The sequence below is a fragment of the Triticum aestivum genome, chromosome 3A (genome assembly GCF_018294505.1).
Source record: "Triticum aestivum cultivar Chinese Spring chromosome 3A, IWGSC CS RefSeq v2.1, whole genome shotgun sequence".
Taxonomy (NCBI): Eukaryota; Viridiplantae; Streptophyta; class Magnoliopsida; order Poales; family Poaceae; genus Triticum; species Triticum aestivum.
In genome coordinates this window covers 742,113,322-742,126,930 of record NC_057800.1, presented here as the reverse complement: position 1 = coordinate 742,126,930, position 13,609 = coordinate 742,113,322, and positions in this window count along the sequence as shown.

Sequence of the window (13,609 nt, the reverse complement as noted above, 5' to 3'; positions counted from 1 at the left end):
TCGCAGAAACAGTTTTCTGTGATGTACTACTTTCCAATAAGGGAGCAGGTACAGTTACCTCGTCAAGTTCTACTTTCCTCCCACTCACTTCTTTCGAGAGAAACTCCTTCTCTAGAAAGGATCCATTCTTAGCAACGAATGTCTTGCCTTCGGATCTGTGATAGAAGGTGTACCCAACAGTCTCCTTTGGGTATCCTATGAAGACACATTTCTCCGATTTGGGTTCGAGCTTATCAGGTTGAAGCTTTTTCACATAAGCATCGCAGCCCCAAACTTTAAGAAACGACAACTTTGGTTTCTTGCCAAACCACAGTTCATAAGGCGTCGTCTCAACGGATTTTGATGGTGCCCTATTTAACGTGAATGCGGCCGTCTCTAAAGCATAACCCCAAAACGATAGCGGTAAATCAGTAAGAGACATCATAGATCGCACCATATCTAGTAAAGTACGATTACGACGTTCGGAAACACCATTGCGCTGTGGTGTTCCGGGTGGCGTGAGTTGCGAAACTATTCCACAATTTTTCAAATGTACACCAAACTCGTAACTCAAATATTCTCCTCCACGATCAGATCGTAGAAACTTTATTTTCTTGTTACGATGATTTTCAACTTCACTCTGAAATTCTTTGAACTTTTCAAATGTTTCAGACTTATGTTTCATTAAGTAGATATACCCATATCTGCTTAAGTCATCTGTGAAGGTGAGAAAATAACGATATCCGCCACGAGCCTCAATATTCATCGGACCACATACATCTGTATGTATGATCTCCAACAAATCTGTTGCTCTCTCCATAGTACCGGAGAACGGTGTTTTAGTCATCTTGCCCATGAGGCACGGTTCGCAAGTACCAAGTGATTCATAATCAAGTGGTTCCAAAAGTCCATCAGTATGGAGTTTCTTCATGCGCTTTATACCGATATGACCTAAACGGCAGTGCCACAAATAAGTTGCACTGTCATTATCAACTCTGCATCTTTTGGCTTCAACATTATGAATATGTGTGTTACTACTATCGAGATTCATCAAAAATAGACCACTCCTCAAAGGTGCATGACCATAAAAGATATTACTCATATAAATAGAACAACCATTATTCTCTGATTTAAATGAATAACCGTCTCGCATCAAACAAGATCCAGATATAATGTTCATGCTCAACGCTGGCACCAAATAACAATTATTTAGGTCTAATATTAATCCCGAAGGTAGATGTAGAGGTAGCGTGCCGACCGCGATCACATCGACTTTGGAACCGTTTCCCACGCGCATCGTCACCTCGTCCTTCGCCAGTGTTCGCTTAATCCGTAGTCCCTGTTTCGAGTTGCAAATATTAGCAACAGAACCAGTATCAAATACCCAGGTGCTACTGCGAGCTCTAGTAAGGTACACATCAATAACATGTATATCACATATACCTTTGTTCACCTTGCCATCCTTCTTATCCGCCAAATACTTGGGGCAGTTCCGCTTCCAGTGACCAGTCTGCTTGCAGTAGAAGCACTCAGTTTCAGGCTTAGGTCCAGACTTGGGTTTCTTCTCCTGAGCAGCAACTAGCTTGCCGTTCTTCTTGAAGTTCCCCTTCTTCTTCCCTTTGCCCTTTTTCTTGAAACTAGTGGTCTTGTTAACCATCAACACTTGATGCTCCTTCTTGATTTCTACCTCCGCAGCTTTCAGCATTGCGAAGAGCTCGGGAATAGTCTTGTTCATCCCTTGCATATTATAGTTCATCACGAAGCTCTTGTAGCTTGGTGGCAGTGATTGGAGAATTCTGTCAATGACGCAATCATCTGGAAGATTAACTCCCATCTGAATCAAGTGATTATTATACCCAGACATTTTGAGTATATGCTCACTGACAGAACTGTTCTCCTCCATCTTGCAGCTATAGAACTTATTGGAGACTTCATATCTCTCAATCCGGGCATTTGCTTGAAATATTAACTTCAACTCCTGGAACATCTCATATGCTCCATGACGTTCAAAACGTCGTTGAAGTCCCGATTCTAAGCCGTAAAGCATGGCACACTGAACTATCGAGTAGTCATCAGCTTTGCTCTGCCAGACGTTCATAACATCTGGTGTTGCTCCAGCAGCAGGCCTGGCACCCAGCGGTGCTTCCAGGACGTAATTCTTCTGAGCAGCAATGAGGATAATCCTCAAGTTACGGACCCAGTCCGTGTAATTGCTACCATCATCTTTCAACTTTGCTTTCTCAAGGAACGCATTAAAATTCAACGGAACAACAGCACGAGCCATCTATCTACAATCAACATAAACAAGCAAGATACTATCAGGTACTAAGTTCATGATAAGTTTAAGTTCAATTAATCAAATTACTTAAGAACTCCCACTTAGATAGACATCCCTCTAATCCTCTAAGTGATCACGTGATCCAAATCAACTAAACCATAACCGATCATCACGTGAGATGGAGTAGTTTTCAATGGTGAACATCGTTATGTTGATCATATCTACTATATGATTCACGCTCGACCTTTCGGTCTCTGTGTTCCGAGGCCATATCTGCATATGCTAGGCTCGTCAAGTTTAACCTGAGTATTCTGCGTGTGCAAAACTGGCTTGCACCCGTTGTAGATGGACGTAGAGCTTATCACACCCGATCATCACGTGGTGTCTGGGCACGACGAACTTTGGCAACGGTGCATACTCAGGGAGAACACTTCTTGATAATTTAGTGAGAGATCATCTTATAATGCTACCGTCAATCAAAGCAAGATAAGATGCATAAAAAGATAAACATCACATGCAATCAATATAAGTGATATGATATGGCCATCATCATCTTGTGCTTGTGATCTCCATCTCCGAAGCACCGTCATGATCACCATCGTCACCGGCGCGACACCTTGATCTCCATCGTAGCATCGTTGTCGTCTCGCCAATCTTATGCTTCCACGACTATCGCTACCGCTTAGTGATAAAGTAAAGCATTACATCGCGATTGCATTGCATACAATAAAGCGACAACCATATGGCTCCTGCCAGTTGCCGATAACTCGGTTACAAAACATGATCATCTCATACAATAAAATTCATCATCATGCCTTGACCATATCACATCACAACATGCCCTGCAAAAACAAGTTAGACGTCCTCTACTTTGTTGTTGCAAGTTTTACGTGGCTGCTACGGGCTTAAGCAAGAACCAATCTCACCTACGCATCAAAACCACAACGATAGTTTGTCAAATAGACTCCGTTTTAACCTTCGCAAGGACCGGGCGTAGCCACACTCGGTTCAACTAAAGTTGGAGAGACAGTCGCCCGCAAGCCACCTATGTGCAAAGCACGTCGGGGGAACCGGTCTCGCGTAAGCGTACGCGTAATGTTGGTCCGGGTCATCTCGTCCAACAATACCGCCGAACCAAAGTATGACATGCTGGTAGGCAGTATGACTTATATCGCCCACAACTCACTTGTGTTCTACTCGTGCATATAACATCAAACCATAAAACCTAGGCTCGGATGCCACTGTTGGGAACGTAGTAATTTCAAAAATTTCCTACGCACACGCAAGATCATGGTGATGCACAGCAACGAGAGGGGAGAGTGTTGTCTACGTACCCACGCAGACCGACTGCGGAAGCGTTGACACAACGTAGAGGAAGTAGTCGTACGTCTTCCCGATCCGACCGATCCAAGCACCGTTACTCCGGCACCTCCGAGTTCTTAGCACACGTACAGCTCGATGACGATCCCCGGGCTCCGATCCAGCAAAGCGTCGGGGAGGAGTTCCGTCAGCACGACGGCGTGGTGACGATCTTGATGTTCTACCGTCGCAGGGCTTCGCCTAAGCACTGCTACAATATAATCGAGGTGGAATATGGTGGCAGGGGGCACCGCACACGGCTAAGGAACGATCTCAATGATCAACTTGTGTGTCTAGGGGTGCCCCCTGCCTCCGTATATAAAGGAGCCAAGGGGAGGGGGCCGGCCGGCCAAGGAGGGCGCGCCAAGGGAGTCCTACTCCCTCTGGGAGTAGGATTCCTTCCCCCAATCCTAGTTGGAGTAGGATTCGCTGAGGGGGAAAGAGAGAGAGGGGGGCCGGCCACCTCTCCTTGTCCTAATAGGACTAGGGGAGGGGGGAGGCGCGCTGCCCATCTTGGGCTGCCCCTTCTCCTTTCCACTAAAGCCCATTAAGTCCCACACAGCTCCCGGGGGGTTCCGGTAACCTCCCGGTACTCCGATAAAATACCGATTTCACCCGGAACACTTTTGATATCCAAACATAGGCTTCCAATATATCAATCTTTATGTCTCGACCATTTTGAGACTCCTCGTCATGTCCGTGATCACATCCGGGACTCCGAACTAACTTCGGTACATCAAAATGCATAAACTCATAATAACTTTCATCGTAACGTTAAGCGTGCGGACCCTACGGTTCGAGAATAATGCAGACATGACTGAGACACATCTCCGGTCAATAACCAATAGCGGGACCTGGATGCCCATATTGGCTCCTACATATTCTACGAAGATCTTTATCGGTCAGACCGCATAACAACATACGTTGTTCCCTTTGTCATCGGTATATTACTTTCCCGAGGTTCGACGTTGGTATCCAATACCTAGTTCAATCTCGTTACCGGCAAGTCTCTTTACTCGTTCCGTAATACATCATCTCGCAACAAACTCATTGGCTGCAATGCTTGCAAGGCTTATGTGATGTGCATTACCGAGAGGGCCCAGAGATACCTCTCCGATAATCGGAGTGACAAATCCTAATCTCGAAATATGCCAACTCAACATCTACCTTTGGAGACACCTGTAGAGCTCCTTTATAATCACCCAGTTACGTTGTGACGTTTGGTAGCACACAAAGTGTTTCTCCGGTAAACGGGAGTTGCATAATCTCATAGTCATAGGAACATGTATAAGTCATGAAGAAAGCAATAGCAACATACTAAACGATCGGGTGCTAAACATGTTGCGATGGTGACGTTCTGAACCTGTTGGGATGCTATGATGGGCTAGTCTCCAAAGAAAAACACGTATCTTGCTTGGTACCTTTTCCACATCTTCGTCCATTGTTTCTGCTCCGAAGCTGAAGGAGAGCTGGACTGTCTTCCTTCCAACCAATCCTCCCTGACATTTTTGTTGTTCACAAGAGTTCTATAAGCAGATCGGACCAAGAATAACCCAGATTTTTCAAACTGCCCGGCCCAAAAATCCTCCTGTGGAACTGTGCATACTAGGATTGATTTAATGAACTCCACATCCATTGGCAAGAAATATTCCTCTAACTACTCCGAGTTCCAAGTGCCAGATTGTTGATTAATCAACTCAGAAACCAGAGTACGAGGACCAACCTTGATTGTAGCTATCGGAAGCATCCTCGTACCTCGAGAAATCCAATTGTCTCTCCAAATCCTTGTCCTTGCCCCATCACCAATCCGTATTGTTTAAGAATGATTGATTAGGTGCATATTCTCTACAGCAAGTTGCATCTCCTTTATCAATTATTCTGCAGTTGGCTACATATTTTATTGATTAGGTCCAAAGTCTTCTTCAAAAATCTGAATTGGATCTCTCGCGCCAACAACCGCTATATCCTTATCACAGCTATTGTACTATATGTCTGAGCGAGATTAAGTCAGGGCTGGAGGATTAATTAAAATCCCTCGTGCTACATGCTTCTGCCAGATAGTTAGACACCCAACGCAAACCAGGGTCGGAGCTAGAGAAATAGCACTGATGCACAATCTTGACATCAACGCACTATCCAAATTTATAGGAATGTGATAGGCAATATCAAGCATATAGAACAATAACAACTAAGCGACAGTGAAGTGCTTACTAAAATAAAGGAATAATCATGAAACAACTCGCGAAGGACAAGCGAAATCAGAAAATGCATTTATATGACCTTGAATACTTGGTAACATATAAAATTATCAGACGACCTTAAAATTATAAAGTGAAAATAGTTAAATGAACAGATAAAGTTACTAAGTAAGAGCCGTAGCTCCTCTCATTTTCATGAAAGATAGACTTGTTGATTATATTGTTTCTCCACATATCATATGGAAGTGCAACTCAAATTGTTATCCTCGAGGATATTATCCAAATGTTTTTTTACAACTTTCATTCAGATATGTTTTTGTGTCGGTGTTTTTCTTCCAGGAAGATATTTTTGTTGGAAAGTGAAGGTCCTACATTAGACAAAGGCTAGATACTTAGAATAAATATAAAATTGAAGTATACTATAGGATGAATTTACCAATACCTCAAGAATTTATTGGAACCACTGCCTCGCCCTACCTAGCGCTCTCTCTCTCTCTCTCTATATATATATATATATATATATATATATATATATATATGGACACCTCTCTCTCGCCCTGGAACGAACCAAGAAGGAGGAGGAAGAACACAAGGAGCACGATAGACACGGCAAGAATACCCGGCGCACGAACGCCCGCCGCAACGACGGCTATATTCCTGAAGCAACGACTCGAAAAACCATTACAACGAGCCTCGCAGGTGCTCTTATACCCTGGGCCGGCGCTGGGCACGACCCGCACGCCCCCCACATAGTCGAGCTCACGACCTGGCTCGCTTCGGCCGCGCCCACAAAGTGCACGCACGCATCTGGGTCGCGCCGAGCCCGCAACAGTCTGGCCTGATTGCACCGCCTAGCTCGCTAACAGCCTCCTACAGTTACGACGCACCACCTGCATGCACACACGCGCACCCATGCACCACACACGCACACAACCCCGCTACGGACCCGACAGGGACCGGACCGCGCGCGACACGTCCGGCGCGCGCACACACACGCATCTGACACGTTCCACTGTGGCTTATGCCCAACGCACCCACCCGAAGCCACCACCTAGATGAGCCCGTCATACTCGACGTTTGTGTCGGCGAGAAGAGCTTGCTCCGCTGCTTGTGCCTTCCGCGGCTTCGGGCACTCCCGCCGGAAATGGCCGCGCTGGACGCAGCTGTAAAAGCGGCCGCGCCGCTTCCCTCCGCCGACCGACGCCGTGCTGCCAGCACCGTCGTCGTGATTGTCAAAGTCGCCACCGCCCCGCTGTCGCCGTCGCGCCGCCCACTGTGTAGTAGTCATCATCAGCTGCTCACCGTCATGCCCGCCGTCCTGCCCGCGTCGCCACGTCCGTTCGTCGAACGCCCTGAGCCGCCCCAGAGCTTCCTCGAAGGGCTTCTCAACGGTGTTGCAGAACTGCTCAATTCCGGCGACGACGGCATATAGAGGATCGTGGATGGTGTCCAGTAGCTTCTTTACGACTGCCTCGTCATCGAGCGTCGACCCCAAGCTCGCGTAGCGCGCCGTTATGGCGCCAAGCCTCCCAGCAAAGCTGTCTAGATCATCATCGTCCACCATCTTCAGAAAATCAAAGTTGCCACGGACTAGATCAGTGCCGATGAAGCGCACCTTGAGGGAGTCCCATACCTCCTTCACGATGGGTTTCATCGACACCGGCAGCAAAACCTCCTTCGACAGTGCTTCTGTTGGGGAACGTTGCAGAAAACAAAAATTTTCCTACGGTTTCATCAAGATCCATCTAGGAGTTTATCTAGCAACGAGTGATTGAATTGCATCTACATACCTTTGTAGATCACGCGCGGAAGCGTTCAAAGAACGGGGATGAGGAAGGCGTACTCGACGTGATCCAAATCACCGGAGATCCTAGCGCCGAACGGACGGCACCTCCGCGTTCAACACACGTACGGTCAGCGTAACGTCTCCTTCTTCTTGATCCAGCAAGGGGGAAGGAGAGGTTGAGGGAGATGGCTCCAGAAGCAGCACGACGGCGTGGTGGTGATGGAGCTGCAGTACTCCGGCAGGGCTTCGCTAAGCACTATGGAGGAGGAGGATGTGTTGGAGAGGGAGAGGGAGGCACCAAAGGCAAGGGTAAGAAGTTCTCCATCTCCCCACTATATATAGGAGGGCCAAGGGGGGGCGCCGGCCCTAGGAGATCTAATCTCCTAGGGGGGTGCGGCCAAGGGGAGGAATCCCTCCTCCCCAAGGCACCTAGGGGTGCCTTCCCCCTTTGGGACTCTTCCCTCCTTGAAACCCTAGGCGCATGGGCCTCTTGGGGCTGGTGCCCTTGGCCCATGTAGGCCAAGGCGCACCCTCTACAGCCCATGTGGCCCCCCGGGACAGGTGGCCCCACCCGGTGGACCCCCGGGACCCTTCCGGTGGTCCCGGTACAATACCGGTGACCCCGAAACTTGTCCCGATGGCCGAAATAGCACTTCCTATATATAATTCTTTACCTCCGGACCATTCCGGAACTCCTCGTGACTTCCGGGATCTCATCCGGGACTCCGAACAACATTCGGGTTACTGCATATACATATCCCTATAACCCTAGCGTCACCGAACCTTAAGTGTGTAGACCCTACGGGTTCGGGAGACATGTAGACATGACCGAGATCGCTCTCCGGTCAATAACCAACAGCGGGATCTGGATACCCATGTTGGCTCCCACATGCTCCTCGATGATCTCATCGGATGAACCACGATGTCGAGGATTCAAGCAACCCCGTATACAATTCCCTTTGTCAATCGGTATGTTACTTGCCCGAGATCCGATCGTCGGTATTCCAATACCTTGTTCAATCTCGTTACCGGCAAGTCACTTTACTCGTACCGTAATGCATGATCCCGTGACCAGACACTTGGTCACTTTGAGCTCATTATGATGACGCATTACCGAGTGGGTCCAGTGATACCTCTCCGTCATACGGAGTGACAAATCCCAGTCTTGATCCGTGTCAACCCAACAGACACTTTCGGAGATACCCGTAGTATACCTTTATAGTCACCCAATTACGTTGTGACGTTTGGTACACCCAAAGCACTCCTACGGTATCCGGGAGTTACATGATCTCATGGTCTAAGGAAAAGATACTTGACATTGGAAAACTCTAGCAAACGAAATATACGATCTTGTGCTATGTTTAGGATTGGGTCTTGTCCATCACATCATTCTTCTAATGATGTGATCTCGTTATCAATGACATCCAATGTCCATAGTCAGGAAACCATGACTATCTGTTGATCAACGAGCTAGTCAACTAGAGGCTTACTAGGGACATGTTGGTGTCTATTATTCACACATGTATTACGATTTCCGGATAACACAATTATAGCATGAATAAAGACAATTATCATGAACAAGGAAATATAATAATAATGCTTTTATTATTGCCTCTAGGGCATATTTCCAACAGTCTCCCACTTGCACTAGAGTCAATAATCTAGTTACATTGTGATGAATCGAACACCCATGGAATTCTGGTGTTGATCATGTTTTGCTCTCGGGAGAGGTTTAGTCAACGGATCTGCTACATTCAGGTCCGTGTGTACTTTACAAATATCTATGTCTCCATCTTGAACATTTTCACGAATGGAGTTGAAGCGACGCTTGATGTGCCTTGTCTTCTTGTGAAACCTGGGCTCCTTGGCAAGAGCAATAGCTCCAGTGTTGTCACAGAAGAGCTTGATCGGCCCCGACGCATTGGGTATGACTCCTAGGTCGGTGATGAACTCCTTCACCCAAATTGCTTCATGTGCTGCCTCCGAGGCTGCCATGTACTCCGCTTCACATGTAGATCCCGCCACGACGCTCTGCTTGCAACTGCACCAGCTTACTGCCCCACCATTCAAAATATACACGTATCCGGTTTGTGACTTAGAGTCATCCAGATCTGTGTCGAAGCTAGCGTCGACGTAACCCTTTACGACGAGCTCTTCGTCACCTCCATAGACGAGAATTCCTTAGTCCTTTTCAAGTACTTCAGGATATTCTTGACCGCTGTCCAGTGTTCCTTGCCGGGATTACTTTGTTACCTTCCTAACAAACTTACGGCAAGGTTTACATCAGGTCTGGTACACAACATGGCATACATAATAGAACCTATGGCTGAGGCATAGGGGATGACACTCATCTCTTCTATATCTTCTGCCGTTATCGGACATTGAGCCAAGCTCAATTTCACACCTTGTAACACAGGCAAGAACCCCTTCTTAGACTGATCCATATTGAACTTCTTCAATATCTTATCAAGGTATGTGCTTTGCGAAAGACCTATGCGGCGTCTTGATCTGTCTCTATAGATCTTGATGCCTAATATATAAGCAGCTTCTCCAAGGTCCTTCATTGAAAAACTCTTATTCAAGTAGGCCTTGATGCTGTCCAAGAGTTCTATATCATTTCCCATCAAAAGTATGTCATCTACATATAATATTACGAATGCTACAAAGCTCCCACTCACTTTCTTGTAAACGCAGGCTTCTCCATAAGTCTGCGTAAACCCAAACGCTTTGATCATCTCATCAAAGCGAATGTTCCAACTCCGAGATGCTTGCACCAGCCCATAAATCGAGCGTTGGAGCTTGCACACCTTGTCAGCATTCTTAGGATCGACAAAACCTTCCGGCTGCATCATATACAATTCTTCCTTAAGGAAACCACTAAGGAATGCCGTTTTGATGTCCATTTGCCATATCTCATAATCGTAGAAAGCGGCAATTGCTAACATGATTCGGACGGACTTTATCTTCGCTACCGGTGAGGAAGTCTCATCGTAGTCAACCCCTTGAACTTGTCGATAACCCTTAGCGACAAGCCGAGATGGTCACATTACCATCCGCGTCTGTCTTCTTCTTAAAGATCCATTTATTTTCTATGGCTCGCCGCTCTACGGGCAAGTCAGTCAAAGTCCATACTTCGTTTTCATACATGGATCCTATCTCAGATTTCATGGCTTCTAGCCATTTGTCGGAATCCGGGCCCGCCATCGCTTCTTCATAGTTCGAAGGTTCACCGTTGTCTAACAACATGATTTCCAAGACAGGGTTGCCGTACCACTCTGGTGCGGAACGTGTCCTTGTGGACCTTCGAATTTCAGTAGGAGCTTGATCAGAAGTATCTTGATCATCATCATTAACTTCCTCTCTAGTCGGTGCAGGCACCTCAGGAACATTTTCTTGAGTTGCGCCATTTTCCGGTTCAAGAGGTAATACTTCATCAAGTTCTACTTTCCTCCCACTTACTTCTTTCGAGAGAAACTCCTTCTCTAGAAAGGATCCATTCTTGGCAACAAAGATCTTGCCTTCGGATCTGAGGTAGAAGGTATACCCAATAGTTTCTTTAGGGTATCCTATGAAGACGCATTTTCCTGACTTGGGTTCGAGCTTTTCAGGTTGAAGTTTCCTGACATAAGCATCCCATCCCCAAACTTTTAGAAACGATAGCTTAGGTTTCTTCCCAAAGCATAATTCAAACGGTGTCGTCTCAACGGATTTCGATGGAGCCCTATTTAAAGTGAATGCGGCAGTCTCTAAAGCATAGCCCCAAAAAGATAGCGATAAATCGGTAAGAGACATCATAGATCGCACCATATCTAATAGAGTGCGATTACGACGTTCGGATACACCATTACACTGAGGTGTTCCAGGCGGCGTGAGTTCTGAAACTATTCCACATTTTCTTAAGTGTGTGCCAAACTCGTGACTCAAGTATTCTCCTCCACGATCTGATCGCAGGAACTTGATTTTCCTGTCACGTTGATTCTCAACCTCACTCTGAAATTCCTTGAACTTTTCAAAGGTTTCAGACTTGTGTTTCATTAAGTAGACATACCCATATCTACTCAAGTCATCAGTGAGGGTGAGAACATAACGATAGCCACCGCGAGCCTCAACACTCATTGGACCGCACACATCATTATGTATGATTTCCAATAAGTTGGTCGCTCGCTCCATTGTTCCTGAGAACGGAGTCTTGGTCATTTTACCTATGAGGCATGGTTCGCACGTGTCAAATGATTCGTAATCAAGAGACTCTAAAAGTCCATCTGCATGGAGCTTCTTCATGCGTTTGACACCTATGTGACCAAGGCGGCAGTGCCACAAGTATGTGGGACTATCATTATCAATCTTACATCTTTTGGTACTCACACTATGAACATGTGTAGCATTACGCTCGAGATTCATTAGAAATAAACCATTCACCATCGGAGCATGACCATAAAACATATCTCTCATATAAATAGAACAACCATTATTCTCGGATTTAAATGAGTAGCCATCTCGAATTAAACGAGATCCTGATACAATGTTCATGCTCAAACTTGGCACTAAATAACAATTATTGAGGTTCAAAACTAATCCCGTAGGTAAATGTAGAGGTAGCGTGCCGACGGCGATCACATCGACCTTGGAACCATTCCCGACGTGCATCGTCACCTCGTCCTTCGCCAGTCTCCGCTTATTCCGCAGCTCCTGCTTTGAGTTACAAATGTGAGCAACTGCACCGGTATCAAATACCCAAGAGCTACTACGAGTACTGGTAAGGTACACATCAATTACATGTATATCACATATACCTTTCGTTTTGCCGGCCTTCTTGTCCGCTAAGTATTTGGGGCAGTTCCGCTTCCATGACCACTTTCCTTGCAATAAAAGCACTCAGTCTCGGGCTTGGGTCCATTCTTTGGCTTCTTCCTGGCAGCTTGCTTGCCGGGCGCGGCAACTCCCTTGCCGTCCTTCTTGAAAGCTTTCTTACCGTTGCCCTTCTTGAACTTAGTGGTTTTATTCACCATCAACACTTGATGTTCCTTTTTGACTTCTACCTCTGCTGATTTCAGCATTGCAAATACTTCAGGAATGGTCTTTTCCATCCCCTGCATATTGAAGTTCATCACAAAGCTCTTGTAGCTCGGTGCAAGCGACTGAAGGATTCTGTCAATGACCGCGTCATCCGGGAGATTAACTCCCAGCTGAGTCAAGCGGTTATGCAACCCAGACATAGTGAGTATGTGCTCACTGACAGAACTGTTTTCCTCCATCTTACAGCTGAAGAACTTGTCAGATACTTGATATCTCTCGACCCGGGCATGAGCTTGGAAAACCATTTTCAGCTCCTCGAACATCTCATATGCTTCGTGTCTCTCAAAACGCTTTTGGAGCCCTGGCTCTAAGCTGTAAAGCATGCCGCACTGAACGAGGGAGTAGTCATCGGTACGTGCCTGCCTAGCGTTCATAACGTCTTGTTCTGCAGGGAGAACAGGTGCATCACCTAGCGGTGCTTGTAGGACATAATCTTTCTTGGCTGCTATGAGGATGATCCTCAGGTTCCGGACCCAGTCCGTGTAGTTGCTGCCATCGTCTTTCAGCTTGGTTTTCTCTAGGAACGCGTTGAAGTTGAGGACTACGTTGGCCATTTGATCTACAAGACATATTGTAAAATTTAGACTAAGTTCATGATAATTAAGTTCATCTAATCAAATTATTCAATGAACTCCCACTTAGATAAACATCCCTCCTGTAATCTAAGTATAACATGATCCGAGTTAACTAGGCCGTGTCCGATCATCACGTGAGACGGACTAGTCAATGTCAGTGAACATCTTCATGTTGATCGTATCTTCTATACGACTCATGCTCGACCTTTCGATCTTCTGTGTTCCGAGGCCATGTCTGTACATGCTAGCCTCGTCAAGTCAACCTAAGTGTTTTGCATGTGTAAATCTATCTTACACCCGTTGTATGTGAACGTTAGAATCTATCACACCCGATCATCACGTGGTGCTTCGAAACAAT